The sequence below is a fragment of the Humulus lupulus genome, chromosome X (genome assembly GCF_963169125.1).
Source record: "Humulus lupulus chromosome X, drHumLupu1.1, whole genome shotgun sequence".
Lineage (NCBI taxonomy): Eukaryota > Viridiplantae > Streptophyta > Magnoliopsida > Rosales > Cannabaceae > Humulus > Humulus lupulus.
The window spans coordinates 267108350-267133228 of record NC_084802.1 but is presented as its reverse complement, the minus strand read 5'-3'; positions in this window follow the sequence as shown (position 1 = coordinate 267133228).

The window sequence follows — 24879 nt, the reverse complement described above, 5'->3', positions numbered from 1 at the left end:
AAAATATGTGAAGAAATTCTCTGGGTTGATGCTGGATATCAAAGACATGTCCGAAGTGGACAAACTCTTCACGTTTTTAGAAGGTCTGAAGCCTTAGGCAAAGCAATAGCTTGAGAGACAACGAGTGGCTGACCTAGCCACTACTTAAGTTGCTGTCGAATGACTGACCGATTACTCATCAAGGAGAGTGTGACGTGCTGCATCATGACACACCTCCAGGGGGCCATTTTGTATATATGAGCATGCCTTGGTGCTTGATCATTAGTCAAGTCTTGCACCAAGTAACCTCATGGGTAGGGGATGGCACTTTTGTAATTATGCATATGTCTCCCAGACAAAAATCATATATGTTCTTGGGAAGACTTCATTTCCTTAGAAAGCTCCTTAGGGGGAGGTGAGCTGGTGACTTAAGGAAGCACCATGGCCACCAGCAAATAGGGGCTTAAGCTGTGTACTCCCTTGCCCTATCAAGGCCTTATGTGAATAAAATGATGCTTTGTCATGTCCCTTTGTGTATGCTTTCTTTACGGTCTATGTGTTGCTTGTTTGTTACCTTCGTTGGGCCATTGCGTGCCACTTGACTATGTTGTATGCTCTGGTTGTTGTGTACTCCTCATGCATTTTACGAGCTAAACTCCCTGAAATTCACCAATCTCGAATTTTAAACCTAGAATTCAGTCTAGGATTCATATCCAAGCAACATAATTGATACAAGCACCCCAAAAACTCAACTAAAAATTCACTACAACCCAAGCTTAAACACTTCAATTCAAAACCTTAAAACTGTAATGACCCAAATTTGCTAATAAAACTTAGGGCCTTGATTAGCGTGCCTGGAGGGCAATAAGTGATTTATTGTTATAATACGTGAATTTGTGTGAATATGTGATTAGAGATGCATGTTTAGGTGAATTAAATATGCATGTGGGCCCCATCTGGTTATTAGGGGCATGATTGTAATTTTAGCCCGTTGAGGGCATAAATGTGATAATTGCGAATAATTATGATATATCTGTGCTGCATGATCTAAGACAGTCCTTGGGAGCGATTAGGTAGAAATTCACAACGGGGTCGAAAATCCGACTCGGGACGAGTCGAGGGGAATTTTGGGTATTAGACATTTTATGGGGTTATCGGGTTATGGAATTAAATATTTGGAGATGTATTTGAGGTTAGAATGTCTAGGAGGAAATATTGGGGAAATTTACTATTTTGCCCTCGGGGACGTTTTTGGCACCCCGAGCTTTGACGTAACCTTAGAAGCTTAAGTTGAATAAAACTATGACGCCCCACGTCACTATGGCTGCTTTCTGGATTGACGACTGGCTCTACAAACCAACACAAGTCTTTCCAGCGTGCTTTGTCCACGCTCGCACGCTTCCTGGGAAAACTTTCCAGGAGGTCACCCATCCCTAGATTACCCCAGGTCAAGCACGCTTAACTTTGGAGTTCTCAAGTGATGGGCTACCGAAAAGAAGATGCATCTTGTTGATATAGGTAGTACCCATCAATCCATTTAAGCCCTCTTCAACTGTGTAGTCCCATACCTACACAGCCTTAGAATCATCACGCTTGACCTTCCCCAGGCGGTGTGGGATTGCACAGCTTACCCAGTCTTTCCCCTTACGGATTACGGGATTCTAACTGTCACAATCACCACCCCTTACGGGCCTGAGGTCCCCGTCGGCCACACTTTCGGCTGGGTCAAGGCTCTAATACCATTTATGACGCCTCACGTCACTATGGCTGCTTTCTGGAATGACGACTGGCCCTACAAACCAACACGAGTCTTTCCAGTGTGCTTTGTCCTCACTCGCACGCTTTCTGGGAAAACTTCCCAGGAGGTCACCCATCCCTAGATTACCCCAGGTCAAGCACGCTTAACTTTGGAGTTCTCAAGTGATGGGCTACCGAAAAGAAGATGCATCTTGTTGATATAGGTAGTACCCATCAATCCATTTAAGCCCTCTTCAACTGTGTAGTCCCATACCTACACAGCCTTAGAATCATCACACTTGACCTTCCCCAGACGGTGTGGGATTGCACAGCTTACCCGGTCTTTCCCCTTACGGATCACGGGATTCTGACTGTCACAAAAACAAAGTTAAGGAAACACTCAGAACTTCGGAACCGACCCACCCACTCTATCTCTCTCTCTTATCTTCTTCCTTGGAAGCTTGGAGGTTCATTTTGTGAAAACTAATTGGAAACTAAGAATCAAGTTAGAACTTTGGAGGCTAGGAGCTTGGAGCTTAAGAGATCAACTCAGAGACTCAATTAAGCAAGGGTAAGCTTTTAAATTATTTGAATTGTGCTTGAATTTCTGCTGGTGTGTTAAGAGTTTTGCATGTTGGAGAGATGAAGATTCATCCTTGAGTTTGATGAGGCTTTGAGCAAGAATTCTTGCTAGGTTTTGTTGCTGAATCTATAGTATAACCTCTGTGATGATTAGTTTGGATTGTTGGCTTGATTTTCGGGTTAATTGGATTGGTTTTTGAGGTAAAAATGGTGAGTTTTTCTGGGCTTGAGGGGTCGGGCCGCGGCGCTATTCTTGCTGAGTTGTGGCCCCTTAGAACATAGGGGCGTCTGGAATTGGAGGTGCGCCGTGGCGCCCTTCAAGAAGGGACGCGGCGCGTGTAGGTTGATTTGAGGCAGGGCCTCGAGTTGAGCTGGGGGTCGCGGCATGAGTTCCTAGGGATGTGGCGCTTAGTGCATTCTAGAGAGGTTTTAGGCTTGGGAATTCAATAGTTAAGGCTCGGGATGGATTTTATCACCTGGATTGATAGAATTCAATGTTTCGGAGACTAGAATTATGACCCAAAGCTATTCAATGGATTAGAACTTGATGGATGGAATTTTTTAATGCGTTGCGACTAGGGTTTCGGCGAGGCTCAGATTAGGGGACTGTGCTCAGGACATCGGTGCTTGGAAAGCTGGGGACACAGGTAAGAAAACTACTGTTCCCATAGAGATTGAGTAGCAGGGCTCAGCCCTATATGACTGAGTTGCAAGGCTCGGCCCTATATGACTGTGTTGCGGGGCGTAGCCCTTTGATCGAATTTATATGTGTTTAAGTATCTGTTTAGTTATATTATGTGTACATATAAATGAATGAACGGCGATGGTCGGGAACGGCGAAGGCTGAGAACGGCAAGGGGCTGGGAGCAGCGTTTAGCACGAGGAGTGCGAGTTGCTAGGGTAAGACCCCAAAGGATACCTAGGATATCCTCACGGTGTGGACCGCGAACCCAGGGCCTGGTAAAGTGCCTAGGACAACATGGTTGTACGTGTATAGCCTGATGATGGCTTGTTTATATGTTAAGTGTTGATGTGCATATATTATCTGCTTGTGAGGGTTTTCTTCCTGGGCTTCGGCTCATGGGTGCTCTATGGTGCAGGTATAGGCAAGGGGAAAGTCAACCAACCTTGAGTATGGTGAGCGTGATGAGTGGCGCGTACATGTCTGTTCTGCCTGGCTGCCACGGCCAAGGATACTTTTGGGGGATGATTGTACTAAACTTAAATTTTATCGTTTAGTTGACTCTGGTTATAGTTTTGAATTATAAATATTTCTAAACAATATTTTTGGGATCCCAAATGTTAAACGCTTTATAATTTTCAATGAAAGGTTTATTTTCAAGTTTATGACTCTGATTATGATTTAATTACACTTTTGTCCTAAAACCGCGCTTAGCGAGTTAATTGCACATTTTAAACTCACTTAGTAATGGCTCTAAGTCAGTAGGGCGTTACAAAAACACTTAAAGTAAACTATAGAATTCAGTAAGGAAACTTGTTCTGAATCTTACCTCAGAGATAGTTCCGACCTTAGACTAGATTTCCAACACCTTTAGCTTGTTTTCCCCAAGTTCCCAGCTTCAAATTCTGAGTTTTCCCTTCAATTTTTCCCAAAATTCCCTAAGTCACCAAGAGAGGGAAAAGGAGCTGAGAGAGAGAAAGAGAGATAGGCTAAGAGGAGTGTGTGAGTTCTTTTGATTTCTGGTGGGTTCTGGTGTCTAGCCTAAACCAAGTGTATCCACAGCTTTCAAAAAAATGCCTAAAATGCCCTTAAGTCTATCCTAAATCCTTTAATGCCACCAAGGGAAATCCCGTCATTTGCCACATCCCGCTAATTCCTCAAGCGTTCCTATAATTCCCATTTAATCCCCGACATACTTAAACAATCACTAAATTGCTACCCGTTACCCGGCAATCCTGAACACACACTATGTACCCATAATACCCCTAGGCTCACCCCGAGCCGGGTATTCAACCCCGTTGTGACCATTTCGCTATTCTGCTCCCTAGGTCCCTCTCGGATTGCACATCACAAATATATCACCACAATCTTATGGTATCAAGCCCAACATACATATAATTCACATATATGCCCTCAACAGGCCAGAATTACAATTATGCCCCTACTAACAAAAATGGACCCACGTGCATATTTAATTCACCTAAACATGCATTTCTAATACATAATCATTTAATCCACGTATTAACATAATTTAATCAGTTATTTCCCTCCCAACACGCTAATCAAGGCACTAAGCCTTATTAGCAAATTTGGGACGTTACAACTATCCCCTCCTTATAGAAACTTCATCCTCAAAATTTACCTGAGTAACACGGGATATGGGATATCGATCCCGCATATCAGTCTCAAGTTCCCATGTTGCCTCTTCCACTTTGTTGTTCCTCCACAGCACTTTTACTAAGGAAATGGTCTTGTGTCGCAAGACTTTATCTTTTCGGGCTAGAATCTGAACTGGCTTCTTTTCATAACTTAGCCCATGTGTAGAATCTAATACATACTTCTGGAGCATGGACACATGAAACACATTGTGAACCCCTGATAAAGCTGGAGGCATTGCCAACCTGTAGGCTACCTCTCCAACCCATTCCAGAATCTTAAAGGGGCCAACAAACCTCGGGCTTAACTTGCCTCTCACTCCAAAGCGTTTCACCCCTCTCAAGGGAGAAACACATGATCACCGACTTAAAATTCTACACTCATGCATCTTAAGTTTGAGTAACTCTTCTGTCGACTTTAGGAGGCAAGCATTCGATCTCTATTTTTCTCAATCGCCTCAATGGTCCTCTAAACTGCCTCAGGACCTAAATACTTTCTCTCACCCATCTCGTCCCAATGGATGGGCGATCTGCACTTCCTCCCATATAACATTTCATATGGAGCCATTTTGATAGTGGTCTGATAGTTGTCATCATATGAAAATTCAATCAAAGGGAGATACTTACTCCAAGATGCCCCAAAAATCTAGCACACAGGCCCGTAGCATGTCTTTCAGTATCTGAATTATCCTCTCAGACAGTCCATCCGTCCTAGGATAATAACTGGTACTAAACTGCAACAGTGTACCCATAGCCTTCTGCAGGCTCTCCCTAAACTTAGAGGTGAAGGTGGGGTCCCTATCGGATACTATAAACCTCGGAGTCCCATGAAGTCGCACAATCTCCTTCACATACAATTCAGCATACTGCTCCACTGTGTAAGTTATCTTAATAAGTAAAAAGTGGGCAGATTTGGTGTACCTATCCATAATCACCCACACAGAATCATACTATCCTATCGTCTTTAATAATCCAACCACGAAGGCCATGGTGATATCCTCCCACTTCCATTCTAAAATCCCTAAAGGCTGCAACAATTTTGTTGGCCTTTGATGTTCAGCCTTCACCTGTTGACAGGTCAAACACTTGGCCACATAATCCACTACATCCCTCTTCATCCCTGGCCACCAATACAAATTTCTCAAGTCTTGGTACATCTTCATCGTACCCGGGTGTAAGGAATAGGGAGTGGTATGAGACTCATCTAAAATCTCTTATCAGATACCAAAATCCATCGGAATGCAAATCCAACCCTTAAACCTCAATAAACCCACCTCTGAAATAGAAAAGTCCCTAGCAACTCCGGCTAAGACATCCTCTGTGTGATTCTTCAACCGTGGATCCCCCTTCTGCACTTCCCTGATCCTCTCAAGGAGTGTGGACTGAAGTGTAATATTGGCTAGTTGAACAACTACCAATTCAATTCTTGCTCTGGTCATCTCTTCAGCTAACCTCTCTGATTTCTGCCTCGAACTAAATAATTGTCCTGGGCCCTTTCGATTCAATGCGTCGGCCACCACATTGGCCTTCCCAAGATGGTATAGAATGTCACAATCGTAATCCTTTACCAATTCCAGCCAACGCCTCTGGCACATATTCAGATCCTTCTAAGTAAAGAAATAATGTATAGTCGATGTATGTTTCGCACTTCTCCCCATACAGACAATGCCTCCAAACCTTTAGTGCAAATATCACTACTGCCAATTCCAGATCGTGTGTGGGATACCTTTGCTCATACTCCTTCAGCTCTCTCAACAGGTAGGCTATCACATTTCCAGCTTGCATCAATACACACCCTAAAGCTTGCCTTGAAGCATCACAGTAGGCCACAAACTTCTCATTGTCTGATGGGAGACTCAATACCAAAGCGGTGAACAGTCGCCACTTCAACTCCTTAAAACTGTTCACACATCTATCTGTCCAGACATACTTGGTCTTCTTATGCGTCAGCTCAGTCAATGGTGTGGCTATTCTAGAGAATCCCTCAATGAACCGCTGATATTACCCTGCTAATCCTAAGAAACTCCTAACCTCTGGTACACTGCTCGGCCTGGGCCAATCTCTCATTACCTCAATCTTGCTTGGGTCCACCAAAATCTCGTCCTTGCTCACAATATGGCCCAGAAATGCTACTTGGGGTAACCAAAACTCACATTTTGTTAACTTAGAATATAACTTATGCTCTCTCAACCGTTGTAGTACCAAGTAAAGATGTTGCTTGTGCTATGTCTCTAATTGGGAGTACAGTAGTATATCATCGATGAATACGATCACAAACTTGTCCAAATAATCCCTGAAGACCCTACTCATCAAATCCATAAAGGTTGCTGAGGCATTGGTTAATCTAAAGGACATGACCAGGAATTCATAATGTCCATACCTTGTGTGGAATGCGATCTTTGGTATGTCCTCCTCTCTAATCCTTAACTGGTGATAACCAGACCGAAGGTCAATCTTGGAGACACCGTCTTCCCCTATAGTTGGTCAAACAAGTTGTCGATCTTGGGCAGTGGGTACTTGTTCTTAATGGTCAACTTATCATCGATGAATACGATCATAAACTTGTCCAAATAATCCCTGAAGACCCTACTCATCAAATCCATAAAGGTTACTGAGGCATTGGTTAATCTAAAGGACATGACCAGGAATTCATAATGTCCATACCTTGTGTGGAATGCGATCTTTGGTATGTCCTCCTCTCTAATCCTTAACTGGTGATAACCAGACCGAAGGTCAATCTTGGAGAACACCGTCTTCCCCTATAGTTGGTCAAACAAGTTGTCAATCTTGGGCAGTGGGTACTTGTTCTTAATGGTCAACTTATTCAGCTCTCTGTAGCCAATGTACATCCTTAAGGATCCATCCTTCTTTTTGATGAACAACATTAGAGCACCCCATGGCAAAAAACTGAGTCTGATGAATCTTAAATCCAATAACTCCTGCAACTGAATCTTCAGTTCTTTCAACTCTGTCGGAGCAATTCTATAAGGTGTCCTAGATACTGGCTCCGCCCCCTGGTGCCAACTCTATGTCAAACTCAAACATCGATGTGGTGGCAACCCTGGCAAGTCTGCTGGGAACACATCAAGAAACTCGCATACTAATCTGGTCTCATCTTGTAAAGACCCAAAATTGCTAATAAGGCTTAAGGGCCTTGATTAGCGTGCCAGGAGGGCATAATTGGTTTATGTATGATTTAAATGATTTAATGCACGATTATGTGATGAGCATGCTTATATGATTATATGAATAAATGAGATGCATGATTATGAGAATTAGTATGCATGTAGGCCTTATGTAGAATATTAGGGCATATTTGTAATTTTGGCCCGTTGAGGGTATAAATGTGATAAATTGTGGAGACCACATTATTATGTGGATATGTTTGTAGTATGCGACTTGAGGCGATCCTAGGGAGCTAGTTAGCAGGAAAGTCACAACAGGACCCAATACTTGGCTCGGGTCGAGTTAAGGGGTATTTTGGGTATTAGATGATTATCTAGGTTATCGGGTTATGAAAATAAATATTTGGAGATATATTTGAGGATAGGAAGCCTAGGTGAGAATACTGGCGAATTTTACCATTTTTGCCCTCAGGGACGTTTTAGTACCCCGAGCCTCGAGATTGACTTAATTAACTAAAGTTAGACCAAGTAAAGTTGAGAAAATGGTAGAAGAAACCTAAACCAACCCTCTCCTTCTCTTAGTTGTATCACTCTTCTTTCCTCTCTTTTTCTCTCAAGGGAAACCATTGGAACTTAAGGAAATTCAGCTAGAAATTCAGCGAATTGAGTTGAAGTTTTGGAAGATTAATTTAGTATTTAGCTAAGGAGTTCAACCAAGATTGAGGTAAGACTTGAATCACACTCTTGGTTATTTAAATTCTGTGGTTTTGTTTAAGTTATAAGAGGTTTTTGGGTTTTGAAATTGAAGGCTGAATTGAAGCTAGGAACTTGGGGGTTAGCTCATAAATTTCTTAGAGAATTGGTTCTTCAGTGAAGGTAAGCTCGAATCTATGATCTAATGTCTGAATCTTGGTGTTTGCTTGACTGGTTTTGATGTTTTTAAGCTTTTGGGTTTCAGATATTGAAGTGGGATTTTGATAAGTTTCTAGGCTAAGTTTTTGCTGGATTATGTTGTTGGAAACGTGTTAGAAGTTTTGTGATAATTGAGCTATGAAATTGGGATGGTTTTGGGTGGTTTTGAGTGAGGTTTGAGTGTTAAAAATGGTTGTTTTTCTGGGTTTGAGGGGCTGGGCCGTGGCTCTGTTCTAGAGTGTCGCGGCCCTACGGAGCAAGGAAAAGACAGGAAGGCTCTGAGCTAAGGGAGCATCGCGGCGCCACAGGGGCAGGGCCGCGGCACGTGTCTGTGTTCAGGGAGGCCTAGCATCTGTTTTAAGGGGCGAGTCGCGGCCCTTAAGGGCACTTTTGGCCTTTTGGAGGTTTTAAGTGCGAGAACCTAGTCTAGGATGCTCGGGATCGATTCTACTACCGTGTTTGGTGGAATTCGATGTCCCGAAAGATAGAACTTTAATCGGAAACCTTTTTACAATTGTTATGCTCGAAGGGCATTTCTTGTGATCTGAACACTTGGAAATTAAAGGTAAGAAAACTACACCCGGTTGTGAGTTTATAAGGGACTAAGGGTTCCCTATTCTTGTATGCATTATGAAAGTTGGTATTATGCCATGAGAATAGTAAACCAATGACCTAAGAGTACCGGGGTTTACATTTGCGCACAGGGCATGGCTTAGCCACTGGTAGCTGAGGATAGCTTAATATTCACTGAACTTGGTTTAAGCGGACCAGCGTTAGTGGGTTAAACAGAGGGTGCGACCTAAGGGCGTCGACCCTATTTACTGTGTAATCTGATTGTTATTGTTAACTACTGAATATGAATTGTTGAATGGCTAGGTAGTAGCTTATAGAATCATGATCATGTCTATGAATTATGTGATTTTTAGGAATTGCTAAGTGTATAAACATGCTTTAAGAGTTATATGATTATTATCAGCGCTTGTGCTATGATGTTATGTTTTCTTGATGGGCCTTGGCTCACGGGTGCTACGTGGTGCAGGTAATGGCAAGGGTAAGCTTGATTAGCCCTGATCGGAGAGCTCTGAAGGCAAAATGTACATGACTAGCTGTTCAGCCGCCATGGTTGAGGAAGGGACAGGAACAGGAGGATCATAAATGCCTATTTTTTCCCTAGAGTGGCCAGTAGTTGTTTATACCTTGAAATTTTGTAAACTGACTTTCAAACGTTGTTTCTTTTGGGATCCCCTTGTACAAAAAACGTTTAATTTTATGAAATGTGTCTTTTATGACCAAAACCTTTTTAAACCCTAGTTCATTAGCGACTTTAATGACACGTTTTCAACTTAATGACTTGATTAGCAAGTCATGCACCTTTATAAATATACAGTGTAACGGTCTTGGCTATCCAGGGCGTTACAACTTGGTATCAGAGCATCATAGGTTAAAAGGTTCCTGAAGACCGACTGGACATGTACATTCGATGCTAGAGACAAGCTCGATTCAGGGTTTGGTAATGTGTATGTACGCTTATATGCTTGTGTGCTTAGAAAGAATTATGAATGTTGCTATCTGTTGGATTAATAGGAAGCATGAGATACTGATAGAGCCTAGCTCTTGACTGCTGTGTGATTATATTGGGGCGTGCTTATTAGCATTGCTATGCATGTAAATGAATATTTGAACTATTAATTGTATATCGCGTATATATGGGTGAATGTATGGATGGATGTCTATATCCTGACTGTTGTATGGTGATGTTGGGGCATGCTTATTAGCAGTGCTAGTTCATGTGGGTAAATGCCTATATTTTGATTGCATGTGGTTGATTATGTTCCATTGGTGGATTTTGGTAAAGCTTTTACCCTGTCATCATGGTCTGATTGTCGAGTCATTGATTGCAGATTAACTTGGATAGCTATGTATCCAAGAAAATCTACGCAACTAGCCGGCACTAGATCTGAGACTAGAGATGATGATCAGGGCCAGAATCCTCAGCCAGCCCTTGAGAACTGGCAGCAAATTATGGCAAAGATGCAAGCGCAGCTTCAGATCCAAGATGAACAGATTCGCCTTCTATGACAGCAGGCTCCATCCGGGAGTGCTGGACATATTGTGCCACTTGTAGTGGCACCAGTTCTTCAGCCAGTAGAGGTTAGGAATAGGTGAGAGTCATTGTATGAGCGGTTCCAGAAGCAGCATCCCCCAACTTTTGAGGGAGGACTTGATCCACTAAAGGTTGAACAGTGGATGACTATGATTACTACTGTACTGGACTTCATGAGGATAGAAGGTTATGACAGAGTGGCCTGTGCCACATATATGCTGAGAGGGGACCCCTGCATTTGGTGGGAAGTGGCATCATAGACCAGGGACGTCACTACTTTGATTTGGGATGGATTCAAGGATTTGTTCAGCCATAAATATTACAATGTTGCCATCAGGGCAGCGAAGTTTAATGAGTTCGTGGGGTTGGTGCAGGGTAGTATGACAGTCACTGAGTATGCCCTAAAGTTTGATAGACTTGCGAAATTTGCACCAGATCTTGTGCCTATAGATGCTGCTAGGCAAGACAGATTTATTAGAGGGCTTAATGCCATGATAGCCTGGGATGTGAGGATAACAATAGTGCCTGGGGGGATGACTTATGCCTAGGTTGTTGAGAGGGCTCTTACCGCAGAGGAAGCGGAGAACAAGATTTGGAAGGAAAGTGCAGCGAGGCACGAGGGTCGCAAAGTGGTGCCTCCTTATTCTGGGTCAGGTAAGGGCAGAGCCCCAGTGATGTGAAAAGTAAGACCCCTGACACTTCGACCACTGCTGGTCCTGATAGGAGGGGTTGGGGTGGTCAGGGTGGCCGTCAGGGCGACAGTGAGGCATGGAGGAGTTATCCTGAGTGCCCGAAGTGTAGAAGATGCCATCAGGGTGAGTGTCAGGCCAAGGCCTGCTATGTGTGCGGAACAGTGGGACACCTCAAGAAACATTTCCCAACGGAGAATAAAGGGGAAGCAGAGAAGGTGGACAGCTTGACTCCAGCTCGAGTGTTCACTTTGACACAGGCAGAGGCTGAGGCTAGTCCCTCGGTGGTGACAGGCCATCTTTCTAGCACTGGCTCTCCTTTTACTGTATTGATTGACTCTGGTGCTACACATTCATTTGTTTCTAGTAAAGTGATTGATAGATTTTGTAGACCTAGTGAGTATCGGACTGCGGGGTTTGGGACTATATTGCCTACTGGGGAACTGGTTAGTTTCTAATACCAACCAACCAACCACAAGGGCAGTGTCGTGGCGCGTGTCTATGTTCAGGGAGGCCTAGCCTCTATTTCAGGGGGTGGGTCGCGACCCTTAAGGGCATTTTGGCCTTTTGGAGGTTTTAAGTGCGGGAACCTAGTCTAGGATGCTCAGGATCGATTCTACTACCGTGTTTGATGGAATTTGATGTCCTGGAAGCTAGAACTTTAATCAGAAACCTTTTTACAATTATTAATGGAATCCCTTATCTTGGTTGTGACTAGGTAAAAGCTAGGGCTCAGGAAATGAATTACACTCTAAGGGCATTTCTTGTGATCTGAACACTTGGAAATTAAAGGTAAGAAAACTGCACCCGGTTGTGAGTTTATATGGGACTAAGGGTTCCCTAATCTTGTATGTGTTATGAAAGTAGGTATTACGCCATGAGAATAGTAAACTAATGACCTAAGAGTACTGGGGTTTACATTTTCTCACAGGGCGTGGCTCAACCACTGGTAGCTGAGGACATCTTAATATTCACTTAGCCCTATTTAAGCAGACCAGATTCGGTGGGGTAAACAGAGGGTGTGACCTAAGGGCGTCGACCCTATTTATTGTGTAATCTGATTGTTATTGTTAACTGTTGAATATGAATTGCTGAATGGCTATTTTACTCTTAGAGTGGCCAGTAGTTGTTTATACCTGCTATGAATTATGGAATCATGATCATGTCTATGAATTATGTGATTTTTAGGGATTGCTAAGTGTATAAACATGCTTTAAGAGTTATATGATTATTATCAGTGCTTGTGCTATGATGTTATGTTTTTTTGCTGGGCCTTGGTTCACAGGTGCTACGTGGTGCAGGTAAAGGCAAGGGTAAGCTTGATCAGCCCTGATCGGAGAGCTCTGAAGTCATAATGTACACAACTAGCTGCTCAGCCGCCACGGTTGAGGAAGGGACAGGAATAGGAGGATCATAAATGCCTATTTTTCCCTTAGAGTGGCCAGCAGTTGTTTATACCTTGAAATTTTGTAAACTGACTTTCAAACGTTGTTTCTTTTGGGATCCCCTTGTACAAAAACGTTTAATTTTATGAAATGTGTCTTGTATGACCAAAACCTTTTTAAACCCTAGTTCATTAGCGGCTTTAATGACACGTTTTCAACTTAATGACTTGATTAGCAAGTCATGCACCTTTATAAATATACAGTGTAACGGTCTTGGCTATCCAGGGCATTACACATCTGGTCCAACTGAAACAACCCTAAAGGTATCCATTATGTTTGCAAGGAATCCTATGCAACCTTTTTGCATTGGGTCTCTAGCCTTCATTGCAGAAATCATAGGTACTCGCGGCCCACTCACTATCCCCACAAATACAATGGGTACCTCCCCTTCTAGTTCAAAGGTCACCATTCTTCGCTTGCAGTCTATAATCTCCCCGTAGTTTGATAACCAATCCATCCCCAGGATCATATCAAAGTCATCCATATCTAACCCAATCAGTTCCACAGATAACTCCATACTGTCTATCTCTACTGGTAATGCTCTAACCCATCTTCTAGAGACTACCAGTTCCCCAGTTGGCAACAAAGTCCTGAATCCCCTAGCATACAAATCACTTGGTCTACACAAACGGTCTATCACTCTAGCAGATAAAAATGAATGAGTAGCTCCTGAATCAATCAATGCAGTAAATGAAAAACTGGCACTAGAAATTTGACCTATCACGACTGAGGGACTAGCCTCAACCTCAGCCTCAGCCCTTAGCCTCAGTCTGGGTCAAGGTGAATACTCTAGCTGGAGTGAGGCTGTCACTCTTCTACGGTTCTTCTTTTCTAGCTTGTGGGAATTCCTTCCTCAGATGACTAACACTCCCACAAGTAAAGCAGGCTCTGACTCTACACTCTCCTTGATGTCATCGTCTACACCGAGGACACTCTAGGAAACTCCTCCAGTTGTCTCCCCCGCCCTGACGGCTACTGAAAACACCTTGTGCCCTCCTATCTGAACAAGGAGGAACAAAAGAATCTTAGGTCTTTCTCTTCTGCTCACTAGGGCCACTACTCTAGCTAGAACCAGTAAAAGGAGACACCGTCCTCTAATTATCGCGCCTAGCGGTGCCCTCTTGCCATATCTAATCCTCAGCCCCCTCAGTTGTAAGGGCCTTCTCCACTTCCTGAGCATAGTTGGTAGTCCTCGGATCTAATGTTATCTTGATGTCACAGTCTATCATGACGTTCAGCCCCCGTACAAACCGATCCCTTTATGCCATATCAGTAGGCACCAAGTCCAGTGTGAACTTTGCCAACCGGTCAAACTTCAATGCATATTCTGTAACCCTCGTCCAATTTTGAGTTAGATTAACAAATTCATCCACCTTTGCAGCTTGGACTGCAACACTGTAGTATTTTTCATTAAAGATGTCCCTAAATTCTTCCCAGGTCATAACTGCCACATCCCTCCTCTAGGACATAACATCCCACCAGATGCGGGCGTCTTCCCTCAACAGGCCACCCTCTCATTCCCTTCCACCCTCATGAAATCCAAGATGTAAGAAAACATATTCATCCACTGCTCTGCCCACAGTGGTTCTGGTCTGCTCTCAAAGGTGGGAGGATGTTGCTTCCTGAACCTCTCGTATAAAGGCTCCCACCTATTTTCCATCACAGGTTGGGCTGGCACTGGTGCCACAACCTATGGAATTTGTAACCTAATACCCCAAGGAGGGGCCTGATGCCTCAACTCTCGAAGCTCATCTTTCGTTTGTTGAAGTCTTGCTTCCATATCAACAAACAACTATTGCTAATTTTGTGGGGCAGGTGGAGGATCCTGACCCTGGTTGTCATCTTCGGCCCTATTGTCGCAGAGTCTAATCGATCACTGAAGCATAACTGCAATATGAATCAATGACGTCGCACATCAAGCATGATAACAACATCCAAAAATCACATCCAAGTCCCATCAGTCAACCACAAACAACAAAGCAACATATCACACACATTGCATAAGCATATAATCTAGGGGCTGTGCCCTGGCATCATACATATATAAACACACCCATCATTCTTTGTCTATACTATGCAGGCAAACAAGGCAACTTAAACGAGCAATTAAACACATAGTTCATTTAATACCAACCAACCCTGAGTCAAACTTGTCATTGCTAGCAAGCGTACATGTTCAGTCGATCTCCAGGAACCGTAAACCTTGGCATGCTCTGATACCAAGCTATAATGTCCTACTACCTTAGAGTCGTTACCATGTGATTTATATAATGTGCCATTAGCTCGCTAATCGAGGTTTTAGGTTAAAAAGTGTGATTAGATTGAAATAAAGACTCATTTGACAACATTAGTTATAAAGTTTTGGACATTCACTCAAAATCATAAAAGTTATACATTTGGGATCCCAAAATACTATTTGAAAAATGTTTTACAACTCAAAATGTGAATACAGTTGAACCTAATCGACAAAACCAATCATTACAACATATTCCTCAAAATAACCCTAGTCGTGGCAGCCAGGTAGGCCGAACATGTACACGCCGCTCCACACTCTCCAACTCATGGTTGATCGACCTTTCCCCTGCCCTTACCTGCACCATAGAGCACCCGTGAGTCAAGGCCCAGTAAGAAAACTCAACGCATAACAAATCACAATTCAATCCAATAATATACAACATAAATAGTCAACAGATTAAACATATAGTGGCCTATGTCGACCCAGGTGCTTTACCAGGCCCTGGGTTCGCAACCTTCACCAAGCGGGTGGATACAACACCCTTAGAGGGTTTCGTCGTAACGGCCTACACTCAACATGCTTTCGCCATTCCCGTCCTTTGTCGTTCTCAGCCTTTGTCGTTCTCGGCCTTCATCGTTCTCGGCCCTTTGTCATTCTCGGCCTTCATCGTTCATTCATAATCATGCACAACATAGCATAGTTTTTACAATTATTCACACATATACTAAACACAAATATTAGGTTCACGCCGTAAAACACAAATAATAGGGCCCTGCCCTGCTCTACAGGCACAAACAGTTTTCTTACCTGTGTACCGAGCTAAAAGATTAACGCGATCCTGAGCATGATCCCCTAAACCCAATCTTTGACATAAAACCTAGTCACATCGCCATAATAAATAGATATCCATAACTCTTTAACCAAATAAAACTTCGGATTAAAATACTAACCTTCGGGACCTCGAATTCTACTAAACCAGGTGGTAGAATCCTTCCCGAGCCTTAACATTTGGGTTCCCAAGCTTAAAACCCTCAAATGGCCAACATTTCTTATTTAAGTTGCGACCAAGCCCTTAAGGGTCGCAGCACGCTCAAGTCAGAGAGCCATGGACTCTCATCAAAGGGACACGAGTCGTGGCGCTTAGGCAAAAATTCGAGGCTCCCAAGCCTCTGAGTTCATGCAGGCCGTGGCTCGAGCCCCAAAACTCAGAATTGCTCATGCATTTTACGAGCTAAACTCCCTGAAATTCACCAATCTCAAACTTAAAACCTAGAATTCAGTCTAAGATTCATATCCAAGCAACAAAACTGATACAAGCACCCCAAAAGCTCAACTAAACTTCTCTACAACCTAAGCTTAAACATTTCAATTCATAACCTTAAAACACTTAAAGTAGACTAAAGAATTCAGTAAGGAAACTTGTTCTGAATCTTACCTCAGTGATAGTTTCGACCTTAGACTAGATTTCCAACACCTTTAGCTTGTTTTCCCTGATATTGACAGTTGATAGGATAAGTAAACATACCTTTATCATCTATTCTAATCATATCATATAGTTGACCATAAGACAATTCAATCTAAATTCTAAGTGGTTAGTATTCTAACTGATTGTAGTATTTGAGTTCTTTGACTTGTTCGTTACCAGCTTACCCTACGGACTAGCTTACATCTTGGGAACTTGGTAGTATAATTGACTGGGAGTGTTAATCATAGATATGAACATCTATAGCTTCTGATGAAGAAGTGAAATGATAGTTTCCTTTTAGTTTGGTTCAAGGTGTTAAATGATAGAGATCTCATTTCGGTAATTAAATTAGTTTACTAAAATATCATTTACAAGGAACTAAGTGTTTTAAGGACAAAATACAATGAGGGGTAAAACGGTATTTGTAGCGACCCAAATTTGCTAATAGGGCTTAAGGCCTTGATTAGCGTGCCTGGAGGGCAGTAAGTGAATTATTGTTATAATATGTGAATTTATGTGATTAGAGATGCATATTTAGTTGAATTAAATATGCATGTCGGCCCCGTTTGGATATTAGGGACATGTTTGTAATTTTAGCCCGATGAGGGCATAAATGTGATAATTGTTATAATTGTGATATATCTGTGTAGCACGATCCGAGACAGTCCCTGGGAGCTGTAAGCCAGAAAGTCACAACGGGGTTGAATATCTGACTCGGGATGAGTCGCGGGGTATTTCGGGTATTAGATGTTTTATGGGGTTATCGGGTTATAGAAATAATATTTGGAGATATATTTGAGGTTAGAATGTTTAGGAAGGAAAATTGGGGAAATTTACTATTTTGCCCTCGGGGACGTTTTTGGCACCCCGAGCTTTAAGGTAACCTTAGAAGCTTAAGTTGAATAAAACAAAGTTAAGGAAACATTCAGAACTTAGGAACCGACCCACCCACTCTATCTCTCTCTTATCTTCTTCCTTGGAAGCTTAGAGGTTCTTTTTGTGAAAACTAATTGGAAACTAAGAATCAAGTTAGAACTTTGGAGGGTAGGAGCTTGGAGCTTAGGAGATCAACTTAGAGACTCAATTAAGCAAGGGTAAGCTTTTAAATTATTTGAATTGTGCTTGAATTTCTACTGGTATGTTAAGAGTTTTGCATGTTGGAGAGATGAATATTCATCCTTGAGTTTGATGAGGCTTTGAGCTAGAATTCTTGTTAGGTTTTGTTGCTGAATCCTTGGTATAACCTCTGTGATGATTAGCTTGAGTTGTTGGGTTGATTTTGGGGTTAATTAGATTGGTTTTCGTGGAAAAAATGGAGGATTTTTTTGGGTTCAAAGGTTCGGGCCGCGACATTGTTCTTGCTGAGCCGCGGCCCTCTGAAGCAGGATGGTGGCCTGGAAGAGGGGCGGGCCGCGACATGCCCTAGCTAGGGTCGCGGCGTGCCTGCCCTATTTCGGAGTGGCTCTCAAGTTTAGGGGCGGGTCGCGGCTCTTAGTGCATTTTTGGGCTTTAAGGTGTGTTTAGGCTTGGGAACTCAAAGTTTAAGGCTCGGGATCGATTTTATCACCCGGATTGATAGAATTCAAGGTCCCGAAGATTAGAATTATGGCTCGAAGTTATTTAATGGATTAGAACTTGATCGATTAATATTGTTAATGCATTGTGACTAGGGTTTCAACGAGGCTCAGATTAGGGATGTGTGCTCGGGACAGCGGTGCTTGGAAAGCTCGGAACACAGGTAAGAAAACTGTTGTACCCATAGAGCTTATGTGTAGGGCACGGCCCGATATGATTGTGTTGCAAGGCGTAGCCCTTTGATTGAGTTTTTCATGTTACTTATTTGCTTTATTATGCTATGTGTGCACATATGTGAATGAACGGAAAGAGCCAAGAATGGCGAGGGTCGGGAACGGCAAAGGCCGAGAGTGGCAAGGCCACGCTAGACTCTCATATAATATGTGAGAGTCTAGACCTGTTGATATTTTATGACATTAATATCAACATATTTAATGTAAAAAGTTAGTCCTCGGGATCATAACTAATCACATATTATATGATCACTTATTATATTATTACCCCAGTGCTAAAATACGGTCATGTATTTAATATTACTAGAAATAATGGCGAGGGGCCGAGAACGACGTTAAGCACATGGAGTGCAAGGCCGAGTGCAGCAAGGGCCTGGGAGCAGCTTCTAGCACGCGGAGTGCGAGCTGCCAGGGCGAGACCCTAAAGGATACCTGGGATATCCTTACGGTGTGGACCGTGAACCCAGGGCCTGGTAAAGCGCCTGGGACGGCATGGTCGTATGTGTATAACCTGTTGATGGCTTATTTATACGCTAAGTGTTGATATGCATATGTTATCTGCTTGTGAGGGTTTTCTTGCTAGGCTTCGGCTCACGGGTGCTCTGTTGTGCAGGTAAAGGCAAGGGAAAAGTCGACCAACCATGAGTACGAAGAGCGTGAAGCGGCGCATACATGTTTCGCCTGCCTGGCTGCAACGGTCAAGGGTATCTTGGGAGATGTTTGTACTAAACCTAGATTTTGTCTTTTAGCCGATTCTGTTTATATTTATGTGTTGTAAATATTTCTAAACAGTATTTTGGGATCCCATATGTTAAACGCTTTATATTTTTCAGTGATTGGAAATATTTTCAAAGTCTATGACTCTGTTTATGGTTTAATTACACTTTTGTCTTAAAACCTAAATTAGTAAGTTAAAAGCACGTTTTAAACTCACTTAGTAATGGCTCTAAGGAAGTAGGGCGTTACAACTTGGTATCAGAGCGAGCTAAGGTTTATGGTTTCTGGAGATTAACCGAACATGAACGCTCGCTGTCAGTGACATGCTCGACTTAGGGTTGGTTGGTATGATTGACTTATATTCCTGAATATGTGCTTGAATGCCCTGTCTGCCTGCTTATTTCGTATAGAGCATGATGAATGAGTTAACATATGCATGATGTCAGGGCATGGCCCATTGTGTGTTATATGTTATCTGTATGTTATGTGGATTGTTGTTTGTGGTTGGCTGATGTGATTGGGAGGAGGTTTTGGATGTTGTTATCATGCCTGATGAGCGGCGTCATTGATTGCAGGCATATTTGTTTAGATGCCTCAACAATCATTTAGACTTCGCGGCAGTAGGGTAGAGGATGACTGTAACGCCTTGGATAGCCAAGACCGCTACACTGTGTACTTATAAAGGTGCAGGACTTGCTAATCAAGTCATTTAATTAAAAATGTGTCACTAATCATAATTGTGCTAGGGTTAAAAAGGTTTTGGTCTCAAAAGTTACACTTTATATAATTAAACAGTTTTATACATGGGATCCCAAAAAGAAACAGTGTTTAAGAGTTAGTTTACAGAATCTCCAAAATACAGACAACCATCAGCCATTCTAAGGCAAAACAGACATTTATGGCTCTCATGTTCCTGCCTTTTCCCCAACCGTGGCGGCTGAGCAGCTGGTCATGTACATTCAGCTCACAGAGCTCTCTAAGTCAGGGCTAGTCAAGTTTGCCCTTGCCTTTACCTACACTACGTAGCACCCGTGAGCTAGGGCCCAGCAAGAAAACATAATATGCAACACAAACAACAATAACAGATAATCAATCCTTTAAGCATGATCAAACACTTAATATTCCACATTAACCACTTAGCACATATTCAGAACCAATGATGCAGCTAATCACTAATAACAACCAGGTCGCATAATAATCAGGGTCGACAACTTAGGTCGCACCCTCTGTTTACCCCACTAACTCCGGGCCGCTTAAACCGAGCTCAGTGCATAATAAGTTGCCTTGGCTACCAGTGGCCAAGCTGCGACCTGTGCGCTAGTGTAACCCTTGCACTCTTAGGCCGTTGGTTACTGTTTACATGGCATAATACCATTCTTTCAAGCATACATATTAGGGAGCCCATAGTCCAATTACAAATACACAACCTGGTGCAGTTTTCTTACCTTTAATTTCTACGTTCATTGATTACAAGCGACGTTCCTCGAGTATGATCCATTTCCCAAGCCCTAGCTTTAACACCTAGTCACAACCAAGGTAGTGGATTCTATTAATATTCAAATAATGGTTTCCGGGTACAATACTAGCTTCCGGGACATCGAATTCCACCAAGCACGGTGGCGAAATCGATCCCGAGCACCTTGGACTAGATCCCCGCGCTTAAAATCCCCAAATGATCAAGATGTACCTAAAGGTTGCGGCCCTTGAAACCTAGCCGCGGCCCGCCCCTAAAATAGAGCCCAAGGCCCCCAGCAAGCAGACACGCGCCGCAGCCCTGCCCAATGGCATCGCGGCGCTCTCCTCTGGCCGAGCCTCCCTGGCTCTCTTGCTTCATAGGGCCGCAGCGCTCTAGAACAGAGTCGCGACCCTCTCTTTCATGCCCAAAAAATCCACCATTTCTAGCATCCTAACCCCATTCAAAACCATCCCAAAGTACCCTAATTCAAAACTCATTAATCACAAAACTTTTAACATGATTCTAATACCATAATCCAACAGAAATCCAGCTTAAAATCCTACTAAAATTCCATTTTGATTTCTGAAACCTAGCAACTCAAAACACCAAAACCAGTCATGCAAAACTCAAATTTAATCCCTAAATTACGATTTGAAACTTACCTCCTTTGCTGAACCACTTCCTTGACAACCTCTGAGCTAAAACCCAAGCACGCAGCTTCAATTCAGCCCTTAAACATCAAAATCATAAACACCTTAATATTTAGCCAAAAACTCAGAATTCCAACACCCAAAACACAACTCAACTCTTACCTTAATCTTGGTTGAGTGACCCTTAGTCTGAGCTAGGCTAAATCTTCATGAATTCAGCTCTAACACAGAATTTTCCAATTGATTTCCCTTAGATTTTCTGTAGTTTTCTTGGGAGAGAAGAGAGGAGGAGAGAGAGCATGGGTCAATTGAGTCTTTGTTCTACTACTTTCTAATTACTTAATCTAATCTTAGCTAATTAGATCAATCCCGAGGCTCGGGGTACCGGAAACGTCCCCGAGGGAAAAACGGTAAATTTCCCCAATATTCCCGCCTAGGCTTCCTATCCTCAAATATTTCTCCATATATTTATTTCCATAACCCGATAGACTAAATAGCTACCCGATACCTAAAATACCCCTGACTTATCCAAAGTCAAATATTGAGCCCCGTTGTGAATTTTCCCGCTATCTGGCTCTCTAGGATCGCCTCAAGTCGCACACTGCAAATCTATCCACATAATAATATGGTTCTCACAGATATAACATTTAACCACATTTACATTCATATAATCATACAAGCATGCCTATCATATAATCATGCATTAAATCAATAAATTCACACATAAGCCAATTATGCCTTCCAGGCACACTAATCAGGGCCCTTAAGCCATATTAGTGATTTTGGGTCGTTACAATGACAGCCAGGGTCAGGACCCTCCACCTGCCCCACAGAATTGGCAACAAATGTTTGCCAAAATGGAAGCAAGGTTGCAACGAACGGAGGAGGAACTTCGACAGTTGAGGCAGCAGGCCCCTCCACAGGTCACTGGGTTGCCAATTCAGCAGATTATGGTGCCAATGCCGGTTCAACCTGTTGTGGACAACAGGTGGGAACCTTTATATGAGAGGTTTAGGAAGCAGCATCCTCCCACCTTTGAGGGTGGACCAGACCCACTGCGGGCAGAGTAGTGGATGAACATAATCTCCTCTATTCTAGATTTTATGAGGGTTGAGGGGAACGAGAGGGTAGCTTGTGCTAGCTACATGTTCAGAGAGGATGCCCGCATCTAGTAGGATGCGGTAGTTCAGAGAAGGAATGTGACCGTTATGACTTGGGAAGAGTTCATAAACATATTCAACGAGAATTATTATAGTGTTGCAGTCTGAGCTGCGAAGGTTGACGAGTTCATCAACTTGACTCAGAATCGGTTGACCGTGACTGAGTATGCTTTGAGATTTGACCGATTGGAAAAGTTTGCGCCAGATTTAGTGCCAACGATGCAGCAAGGAGAGACAAATTTGTACGGGGGTTGAACATTATGATCGCCCGTGATGTAAAGATCACCTTGGATCCAGAGACTACTACCTATGCTCAGGTTGTGGATAAGGCCCTTACAGCTGAGGGGGTCGAGGACCAGATTTGGAGAGAGAGCGTTGTTAGGCGCAATGCCAGGAGGATAGTGCCTCCTTTTGTTGGATCCAGTTGGGGTAATGGCTCCAGTGAGCAAAAGAGGAAGGCTCTAGATTCTTTTGTTCCACCCAGCTCGGATAGGAGGGAACGGGGTGCTTCTAGTGGTTGTCAGGGCGGAAGTGACAACTGGAGGAGCTTTCTAGTTTGTCCTTGGTGCAAACGATGACACCAGGGTGAGTGTAGGATTGGAGCTTGCTTTATCTGTGGGAGTGCCAATCATCTGAGGAAGGACTGCCCACAAGTCAGGAAAGGGGAGCCGAAGCAGGGCGACAGTCTCGCTCCTGCCAGAGTGTTTACTTTGACTTAAACTAAGGTGGAGGCTAGCCCCTTGGTTATGATAGGTCAAATTTCTAGTGCTAGTTCTTCTTATACTGCATTGTTTGATTCGGGAGCTACTCACTCGTTTGTGTCTGCTAGAGTGATAGATCAGCTGTGTAGACCTAGTATTTTGTATGCTAGGGGTTTTCAGACTTTGTTCCCAACTAGGGAACTGGTAGTCTCTAGGAGATGGATTAGAGCTTTACCAGTAGAGGTAGATGGTAGGGAATTGTTTACGGATCTAATTGAGCTTGCAATGGATGACTTCAACATGATCCTAGGGATGGATTGGTTATCGAAGTATGGGGCAACAATTGACTGCAAGCGCAGGATGGTGACTTTTAAACCAGAAAGGGAGGTACCCTTTGTATTTGTGGGGACAGCTAGTGGACCACGAGTACCTATGATTTCAGCATTGAAGGCTATAGACCTAATGCAGGGAGGTTGCATAGGATTCCTAGCTAATGTTGTGGATACCTCTAGGGTTGTATCGGTTGGACTGGAGGAGACCAGATTGGTATGTGAGTTTCCAGATTTATTTCCAGCAGATTTGCCAGGGTTGTCGCCGCTGCGGGAGATTGATTTTGTTATAGAGTTGGTGCCAGGGGCGGAGCCAGTATCTAGGACACCTTACAGAATGGCTCCAGCGGATTTGAAGGAGTTGAAGATTCAGTTGTAGGAGTTACTAGATTTGGGGTATAACAAACCGAGTTTCTCGCCATGGGGTGCTCCAGTGTTGTTTGTTAAGAAGAAGGATGGATCCTTTAGGATGTGTATTGACTATAGGGAGCTGAACAAATTGACCATTAAGAATAAGTATCCATTGCCTAGGATTGATGATTTTTTTGACCAGCTACAGGGAAAGAAAGTGTTTTCTAAGATAGATCTATGGTCAGGTTACCATCAGTTAAGGATTAAAGAGGAGGACATACCAAAGGTCGCTTTCTGAACGAGGTATGGACACTATAAATTTCTGGTTATGTCCTTTGGATTAACCAATGCCCCAGCAGCTTTTATGGACATGATAAATAGGGTTTTCAAGGACTACTTAGACAAGTTTGTGATTGTGTTCATCGACGATATTCTGGTGTATTCTCAGTCAGAGATAGAGCATGAGCAGCATCTGCAGTTGGTGTTGTAACGGTTGAGGGAACATAGGTTATATGCTAAGTTCAGCAAGTGTGAGTTCTGGTTACCGCAAGTTACATTTCTGGGCCATATTGTTAGTAAGGAGGGGATTCTGGTTGACCCAAGTAAGATTGAGGCAGTGAGAGACTGGCCTAGATCGAGCAGTGTATCTGAAGTAAGAAGTTTTCTGGGAATGGTAGGATATTATCGGCAGTTTGTTGAGGGATTCTCCAGGATAGCTATGACGTTGACAAAATTGACAAAGAAGAAGACAAAGTACGTTTGGACAGACAGATGTGAGAATAGTTTCAAAGATTTAAAGCGGCGACTGATCACCGCGCCAGTGTTGAGTCTGCCGACAGATAATGAAAAGTTTGTGGTTTATAGTAATGCTTCCAGACAGGGTTTGGGGTGTGTGTTGATGCAAGCTGGTAAATTGATAGCCTATGCATTGAGACAGTTAAAGGAGTATGAGTAGATATATCCCACGCATGATTTGGAGTTGGCGGTGGTGTTGTTCGCACTTAAGATTTGGAGACATTATCTGTATGGTGAGAAATGCGAGATATACACCAACCATAAGAGTTTGAAGTACTTCTTTACTCAGAAGGATCTGAAT